Below are 10047 nucleotides of genomic sequence, written 5' to 3'. Positions count from 1 at the left end.
GAAAAGATAGATTGCAATTCAGATTGTGGATTGTGATTTTGTGTTAAAAGGATCGTGATATGATTTTTTGGAAAGATTGCTCACCCTAATTTGACTAATCCATCCATCCATCCATTTTCCAACCCGCTGAATCCGAACACAGGGTCACGGGGGTCTGCTGGAGCCAATCCCAGCCAACACAGGGCACAAGACAGGCACAAATTTATGTGGGATTCATTAACCCTTTGGCGGGCTACTTGTTGGAGACCCTTGCTCTAAGGCAAGATTAAGTGCCAAATATTCATTAAAACATCATTCTGTTCCATGATAGTTATCTTTTTAGAGAAAAAGGCATGAGTATAGTTTACCATTTGTCAGGAAATTTGTGGGACAGTATAGCTCCAACCAGGAACATAACCAGGAATTAAACTTTTGGGTGTGAGAAAGTAGAAGAATCAGTTGGAACTATCATGAAATATATTTCAGGGGTTCACATCTAAAAATACTTTTCTGTCATGGTTAAGTGAGGGCGTGAGGGTTTTACCCATGGCTCAAGTGTGTTTTCTGTTTTTACTTTGTATTTTACATATTATTTTCTAAATGCTATTTGATTTTCTCAATTTTCTTTTTATGTTTTATGATTTACTTCATAATTTGTTCATTGATTATTTTGTTTTTTATGAATAATGTTAGTTTTATGGTTCTTTGTCTTTCTAGCGATGTTCTTACTTATTCTGTACATTGAGCCTAGGGGATAGAGACATCTGATGCTAAAATTGGGGAACCACCCCCACTATTTAAGGAGAAATACCTGATAAAACAGAAGCTTTGTAATTGCAACTGGTCATTGTTTGGTCTGTGCATTTTTCTGGATTTGGATTCTGTGGTTTTGACCTTCTGCTTTAGTTATTAAGTGCTGTTTCTGGTTTGTGTTATTGAATGTTTTCACTTTTAATCAAACCTGTTTGTGCTTTTGCCTTTTGTTGCAATTTTTTTGAAACCTCTTCAATGAATATTAACAATTTAAAAGGACTGTGTTGTGTTTTTGGCTAGAGGTTTTTTCTCAGTTTTCCATTCACCTTTTTCTGGACATTTTCCTTGTTTAAGTGCTTGCCTTATTTTTTTTGGGCAAGTGGAGGCCATAAGCCTGCCTTTGTTTGGAGTTTGGAGCCAGGCTACCTGAGGTGATGAGGCTTTCTCTGTCAGGTTCATATCACTCTTCAATTACTGTCAGATGTTTCTCTTTGAATGCTTATATGGATTTAAACCTTCTTAGTTAGAGTTGATTAATTGTTGGTACCTAGTCTGGTTGAGTACCTCACTAGGTTATGCAACATGCGGAAATGACTTAATGAAAAATTAAAAATGGCAGAAGCCTCTGCTTACAAATTCTCAGATTATTGAAATACATTCTCCTCAGAGTTTCAGGAAGAGCAGAAGGCATGGCTTGTTATGTGGGACATCTGCGTAAGACTTCCATCTTTTGAGTTGGTTCTACTTTTCTTTGGTCCTTATGGTACTGTTAAATGGGTTGATCCAGTTACATAAATTGTTCTTCCTGCACACTTCAATATTCATTTAATAGTTCATGTTTTTCATCTTAAAATGGTTCATGTTAGGAATACTGCTCCAAAATGCAAAACATTTTTAGATTTTAATTGCCAACGCTCCCTACTTGTTAATCTCTTTTCATTTTTACCACCCTTCAAGTCTGATGGGCGCATCCTCAGTTTGCACCTTAATCTGGCCCCACAGTTATCTTACGATTCCTATAACTTTGTATTTTTTGCTTATTTAGGTTTGGAAGATTGTTATATTTCAGTTTTACTTTAATGCTATGTTTTCATTTTGTTTGTATTTATGTTTTATTATTAATTTTTTTTTTTACTACAACAGCTTGTTTTTCGATGGATGGCTCCATTTATTTTTGTTCCCATCATCACTATTATCTGTTTTTAGGGGTGTAATGTGGAAGTCATGTCATGTGTCTTTGTAGCTTCAGTATATACTGTAGGTCAGAGTCAAGTAAGAATCCAAAATTAGATTCTTTCAAAGCTATTCAGAGTATAACAACGCCAAGTTATTTTAAAACAATGTGTACGTTTTAAGATTGTGATTTTTGGTTTACATGTTGTGTTTAGCCACTACATTTGTTGGATTCCTGATATTGGCCTTTGGTGGTTTACTGATTAATATTTCTTCCCTTGTCCTTTTTAATTCCTGCCTATTTTCACATGTGGCAGAACAACTACAGTTTGTAAGCACAGAATTTGAATAATTTCCAGCACAGTTTTATTTTAGACATATTGCATCCAGTTCACACAATACTCAAGAGAATGGGCATGCAGGGAAGAGGAGCCCAGACAAACAATAAAATTTGAAAGCAGAAAGACCCCTTACTTGCACGTTTGTGTTATAAGTGTATGCCTTGCACTAGTTCTGGAACTAGTCCAGAAGAACTAATTATGCCATAGAAAATTAAAGTGTGTGAGAAATAAGTCACATTTGCATCACCTCTGAACTGCTCTTTACTCTTTGAAAGGGAGACCTGCTTTCATCTGATGAGAACACTGTTGCCATGTCTCTTCCCATTCAAGTGGCGGTCATCCAGTTTTACGTTGCCAAAGATCACTGGAATTCATTTAACAATTTCTATGACAGTTTGCCAAATATTTTTATAGGCAAATTCGGTATTAAATTAATGTTAATGTTACATTATTATCATTAATTTCAGAAGGATATGATAGTGTTCTAATATTCTTAGCACATCTTTCTAAAAAAGTACATAATAATGAAGATGTGGGTTTTTCCTCAAGGGTAAGGCTACATTTTAAGACACATTTTAGTATTTTCTCTATATATTGTTAGTTATTGTAGGGTAGGATTTGACTAATTATTTTCCCGTTGTTCCATATAATTATTGCTGTATTGGTATAGCACATTTTGGCAGACACATGCTGTAACTAAACCTCTGGGGTTTGTGAGCTGAATATTTAAATTTGGACACAAAGTTAGGCTTTATGTAATATGCATTAAATTAACTACGTAGCCTCTGAGGTTTTAATTGTAAATTACACATTAGTTAAATAGTGTTCAATCTCTAAGGGTTACATATAAAAAAATGACAACTCTCCGTAGTTACTGTAGATTGTTTTCAAGAGGTATTTAACCTTAAGCATTTAAAATAATAGTAAGCCACATCAACTTAGTTATTAAAATAACTTATACTCAGTTCATCCTATAATGACCAAATTAGTCTGTCAGGCATAAAGTAAAAATAAAAGGTCATATTGCTGTTCCAATCTAATCCAATTACTAATCAGTTAGGAAAAAACAGTTAAGGAGAGAAAATGTAACATGTCTAAACTGAGAACAACTTAAAAACACCTACAATGGGAAGAAAAATCAGGACAACACTCCCAGCATAAGAAAAAAAGATGGGGTGGATACAATCCTTTTGTTGTAATGATGCTTAACACTCACCTTTGTGTATGAGCTGTGACATCGTTCTTACAAAATAGGGCATTCTGAAAGCTTGGAAACAACTGGCTATTGCAAATGCGAATAGCAACACTCCATATCTTACGGAGACACAAGATGGAGCAACACTTAAGCCTAACTGCTGTCATTTACAGGTTTTACCCTAGCAAGCAGAAAATGCAAATATACTGAATGCTGAGAACCAGCCTAACAGTAATGCTGATCCATATTTAAGTCCAGTTAATCCAAACGTATGTTCACCAAGTACTAAAAACACTAATAATGGAATGGATAAGTATTTTGAAGATCTGGATGACTAAGTAAGCCTGTGGAAACTAGAAGCCAAGCAAAGTGGTGTTGTAATAGTTAAATATTAATGGGTTTACTGTTGGCAAGAACTCATTCCTAAAGAAAAAGCAGAGACGTCATAGTATGTATGTTAGTCTGTGCAACTTTAACAGAGCAAAAGACTCAAATCTGGTTCCTTCTGAAGGGTATGATATAGAAGTGTATGGGGAGGAGGGTAGATTGTTGTATTCGTTGTTCTAATTTATTGTAATAGATTCAGTTAGAAGCTGAATTCACAAAACAATAAACACACACCATGACAGGACCTGGCACCCACCAAAAAGGGTCCTACCTCCATCAATTCCACCTCCTTGCTCCTTGTTGGCATACATAACCATTTAATTACCTAATAGCACACAATTTTCTAGTATTTTGTTCAAGAAACTCTGAATTTATTTTGTAACAAATGTTCAGTGAGTCTCTTCTTGTAAACCTTCATACTCACTAGGAACAGCAGAATGAAAATAATGATGATGATGATGATGTGTTGTTTTTGATACCTGGGACCTTTGCAGCTGTTTGTCTCTCCAAATCTGGAAGGCATCCTTTGATCATGGAATCCTCATGGAGTGCAATACGTAGGTAAACCTCTTAACAAGTCAAGTAAAGAATAATGTCAATAGTCTGATGGATCTGCCTTTTGTTTGATGTGGCCAACATAAGCTCTTGCCCCCACCTGAGACTGAGCTGGCTTAATTGGTTTGATAAGTAACAGAGAATTCAGACTTTCAAGTGAAATGACTAATATCAGTAATAACAGCCTTGTCGACAAGGAGCTAAGGTAAAAGAGCATACAAAAATTCTGTAGTTTGAAAAACATCAGATTATCCCTTTGCAGCTTTCACAATTTCATATCCTAGTGATAAACAAATTGTTGCAAATGTAAATTATAAACAAATATTATTCAGCTTGTAAAGAATTAGCAGGCATAAAAAAGTTAAAGATGTGCTTCTGCACCTTATTTGCTGTAGTGAGAGAGAGAACTAAACAGAACCTGGTTTAACACAGCAATTTCCTGACGCTGACTTCATGTGAGAAAAGCCTATGAAGTGACCTGCAAGGGTCTTCTTTACACCTCCAACTCTACAAACTAGAAGTAGCCATAACAAGAACACAGAAACAACACTTATTAAAAATCTGAACAAAAAATGGAAGGGGGTAAGAAAAACAAAAAGTGGGATAGTCAGTAAGCAAAGGAGCAAATAAAAAAATACTACCCTTCTGGAAAAGCACAGTAAAGAAGGTCATGAGGGTGGCTGTTTTATCACGGAAAGGCTTTCAGGCAACTTCTCCTTAAACCAAATACCCCTTTCTTAATATGCACAGTTACAAATATATGTCACACCTCTGTTGCTGGCCTATTCTTACACTTTCCAAACTTTGGCAATATACACTTCACAATTTCAGTGCGCTTAGCCTCAGGATTACAGCTCCCTACCTTGTGTTAGTAGTTCCTTCAGACTTCACCCAGGTATGACTGTCACTGTAGCTTACTGTTGGAGGTGCCCCCTGCCCCTCATGCCAAATGACCTAACTGAGAAAGAAACTCAGTTTTCAGCCCCTGGCAGTAGAATAGATCAAATGTACAAGCAGGAAAGCAGGCTCATACATTTTAATATTTAAACATTTTTTTTAAATAGCCACGGCCATAAGCAAAAACAAACAGAGTGTGGCAATGTGTAACAGGTGTCTGGTCACACTTATAGGTAATCTAACTTAGACACCATTAAAATATCCGACTACGCCACCCAGTTTTATTAAGAGACTGGGAACTCCTGAAATTTACCAATAATAGCACACAGGTTTCTTTAAATTGGGCGGTGAATAAACACACAATGAAAGACACAACAGTAATTTTAGAAAAAAACAACAGTAAGTTCTATTACACAAGACAATATAAGGTACATTAAAAAGATAAACGAACATAACAAAAACTAAACATATCAGGAATCAATTTCCTTTTTTTAAAAAGGAAAATACACAGTCCACCCTCTAAAAGTCCGGTAAAAACAAGAATTGGAGGATACAACCTTTAGTGGTGCAGAGTCCAGTTTGTGCACTGTGTTACCCCAACACTTAATTGTTCAACTGTCCATGGATGCACTCTGTTCCCCAGACACTCATTCCCCTACAGAAGTTGTGTCAAATTGTTGAATCCCTGTCAGCGTCTCTTCGTTGTTCCATTTTCTTCCACTCTGGGCTCCTTGTGTTGCTGGGACCTAGGCACGCCTCATTTCTCGTCTGTCAGCTTTGCTTGGTCCTTTCATGCGGATTCTCTCTCTCGCTGAACCTACATCCGGCATCTCTTTGTGGAACTGTCTCTTCCTCCCTGGAAGTGTTGCTGTCCTTGTGCCTCACGTTGTGCCAGCCAGGTACCCTTGTCTGCCTGCAAGCCCCTGTGCTCTGTCCGAGTGCCTTGGCAGCATTTTCTGTGAACTGTCCTCTTTGCCTTCTGCTGCCAGGAGTTTTTATCTACTTCAGTCCCTGTCATTATCAGTTCTGGACAATCAGATTAAACAATGGTACATCTGCATTTCCTGGGTTTAACAATTAATGAAAACACAAGTTAAAAAAAGGAATTGTTACCAATCATGAATAAGTACAGATATGCTGATTAGAAACCAATATTTCTAAGTCAGGTAAATACAGACATCCTCCAAGGTGGTTCTTGTCTTGTGTTACTTGAAAAATGTGTTATTCCCAGTTGGATGTCACTAATCAGCTCATCGTCTGAACTTACATAACTTATCTAAAGTGTGGTGTGATCTTGTCCAAAAGGTAATTGTCTCATGTTCAAAGGCAGTTTTTTGCCTTTTATTCTAGAGCTAATAAAACTAAGTTTTCAGTCTCCAGGTCGGTCAGCTTTCCTGTCTCCTGACTTGCTTCGTCTTTGGAGCTCATAAAACTAGTTTACATTTCTGAATCAGCAACAATACAGTTAGTGTAATGTTTCTTATCTCTGATCAGTAACCAAATACCACTCTACATAGCATACTAAAACAACATAACTCTGGATAAATGCCACAGAGTCTTGAAAATGTGTAGTTAAACTAACTGCTAAGATATTCAACCAGCTCTTAGCTGTAAACAACAGCATTAACAGACAAATTATATTTTGGTTATAACATATCAAGCTGTTTTAGTATAGAAAAGAAAAAACATGTCTTTGTATAAGTCTGTGCTCAAAGCTAAATTACACTTTTAAACATTACAACAAAAGTTTTGTTCTATATTCATACAACAGCATCAGCAGATCATGAAAAAGCTGAAAATACACCTGATGTGGATCACCCATTTTGAACATACACCACTTCTAAGGAATAGAAATGTACATGAAAAAATATATAATTCTTGCTTGTTCAGTGTCTTGACTTACTGTAATGTGATTTATAAAATTAAGAATACACACATACTGTATGTCTCGCAGCAGGAGGGATTATAACAATCACTGTGTTGACATCAAGCAAATATGGGAGGCAGCAGGTGAGCACCAGCAGTGCACCATGATTAATGAAAAGAAATATTAAGTTTTACTGGGTTAATTAACATCACCAGCAATGAAACTTGGTGTGCATGTTTTTATTTGAACCATTTTTTTCTATTATAGAGATAATGGGTGTTTTGTCTACTTTCCCTTTTTGTATTATTAATATGTAGCCTTTGTCAGAATGCCTCAAATCTCACAGACTTACCAATGTTTATAAAGTATTGTACCATATAACTTCTCCCCACCTTCCCTTCTACATTTATAACCTCAGGCAATTATATGTAGTAAAAGACAATCAGGAGTTAAATTACAATTTAAATAATGTATTATTGATAATATTCATAAATAATAACAGTATGCAAAGTACATTTGAATATTGGTAACCATACAACCTGATAAATGGTGATGCGTAGTTTCAGGTGGCACACAGACTTGTTAGTTACTTGAAATGTCTCTAGTTTGTGGTCAGCTTTCTTCAGAGCAGGCCGCATGCCTGTCTCAATATGGCTGCCGAGCTCTGCTCTTCATTGTGTTGTTCTTTTCAGTTCATGGTGTGTGAGATGCTCTTTCATCAGTTTGGTAAGAGAGAGAGAACGAGATAAAGCAAGCAATTTTATAAGTTTTCTGTCCAACCCTTACAGCCAATAGGGTGTCATGGTACTTAAAGGCTTTTGATACAAGACAGTTCCAAACAGCCATACTTCAGACCAATGGGGGACAGAATACCTTCACACATGCCCCCAAAACCATTTACTAAGGTGAAGTTTGCAAGCTAGGCAGTCTGGCTTTCCTGTGGGGGTTGACTGAGAGAGTCCTGTAGGGAAACATTTGCCAAACTTGTTTGAGGCACTTCCCCCAACCCTGTCTTAAAATTACAAAGGGGTTCAAAGTGGGAAGGGGTTCTTAAACCATCAAACCATTGCTGTTCTTATCAGTAATAGACATTAGTGTTACAAGTTACCAATAAAGACATACAAAATATTTATCAACTTTTATGCAAAATTTCACACCACAACAGTTGGAATAGATAAAAACCCATTTGATCACAGTGCCAGCTCATACATGCTCACTTAATCTGGTCAGTTCTGAATAGTCAACGAAAATCAAATTCTCATCTTTCAGTTTGTGCAAGGAAACTGGACTACTCAGACAAAATACACACAGACATGAATCACAGAAATTATTAATGTGTACAACGCACACATTGCAATGTTCAGGTCTTCTGAAATTTTTTAAGACAAATAAAACTACTGTAGGAAGTTGAGCCTTTAGCTGCAGGGTCTCCAAAGTGTGTAAATAACATTTATGAATGTGTGATTTTGTGGCTATGACCCTTTTGCTATAATTTCCAAGGTACTGCAGTTCTGCCACACTTGAAAAAGAACAGTTAATATAGAAGAAAAAATATTTTTATTTCCTTTGTATTGCTTTAACTGGAACATGAAAACAAATGGGTAAAAAATAATAGCAAGAATTAAACATGTCCTGTGCCGCTTTACTAAAAGGTATTGCACTTGCATAACACTGTAGCACCAATACATTCTTATGTAAGTTTCCAAACTTAAATTGTATAAGCAGATATTAAAAATTCACATTTCCAGATATTTTTACAAATGCTATGTCAAAATTACCAAATACAAAGTTCAAAATAAAAGTTTCATTTGCTTGTCTTGGTATCTTTACAAGTATCCATGGTTTATGAGTCATATTTTTCTAGCAGAGAAAAATGCTCACCTCGTCTCTTCTGTGTCATCAAGGTAAAGCTGAGCTCTTTCTGTCTAATTTACACAAATGATTTGTCATGCATGCGTGTCAGAGGGTCACCCTCTGAGATCCTCTCAGGTATATTTCCAACCCAAACTGAGAGGGGGCGCTGTTGCTAACTCTCTTGTCTTCTTTTTCCTCAACAGCTTAAAAAAAATGTCCAGGGAGGGCCACTGACTCCAACTGTTCTGGTCCCTGGACAATAAAAGCCTGCCTGGAAGAATGCATCATTTCTCCAACAAGCAACCAGAGAGAAGGAGCTCCTTGATCAAAAAGATTGTACAGACCATGTTAATCTATTGGCGACATTTTTGTTTCATTTTCATGCCATCAAGTGTTTTTGAACCTTATTTATTTTCTGTCAAGCATATCATTCCCTTGAACGACCACAGATTTTTACAACTTATAATATGATAATTTCTGGCAAAATATAAAAATATTCATCACAGCTCTGCTTGAAAAGCATAATACCATTAAAATTCTGAACGTTGGTTCAAAACATATGTTGGACACAAATATGCCAAAAGCATTCCTAAAATAAAAATGACATATTAATGAGCATATACACAGTACATGTATCCATTTTCTGAACACGTGTTTTCAAAATAAAGTTTTTAATACAACTGGGCACAAAGTAGGAGCAAAAACTTGAATGGAATTTGAGCATAACACAGGAAAAAGAGTACTTTTGTGGTATGTGTACACTTTATGAACCAACTGGAGGTTAAAGTACAAGGTTAGCCATTGTACAGAGCTCCTGGAGCAATTTTAAGGTTAAGGGCCTTGTTTAAAGGTCCAGTGAAGTAGGATCCCTTCAAGGATGACTGAAAGGATCTATTGTAATTTAAGACTTGTTTCGGCTGAAACATCCTCTCGGTCCTTTGCACTGTCAATTTCTGCACCATTTGAGTCAACTTTAATCAAGGCTATTTGCTCTTACCCATTAAAATGTTTAACAAAAACAAATAGAAAACTCACTATATTCAAAC

This window comes from Erpetoichthys calabaricus, chromosome 4, assembly GCF_900747795.2.
Source record: "Erpetoichthys calabaricus chromosome 4, fErpCal1.3, whole genome shotgun sequence".
Classification (NCBI taxonomy): Eukaryota; Metazoa; Chordata; class Cladistia; order Polypteriformes; family Polypteridae; genus Erpetoichthys; species Erpetoichthys calabaricus.
This window is presented reverse-complemented; position numbering follows the sequence as displayed.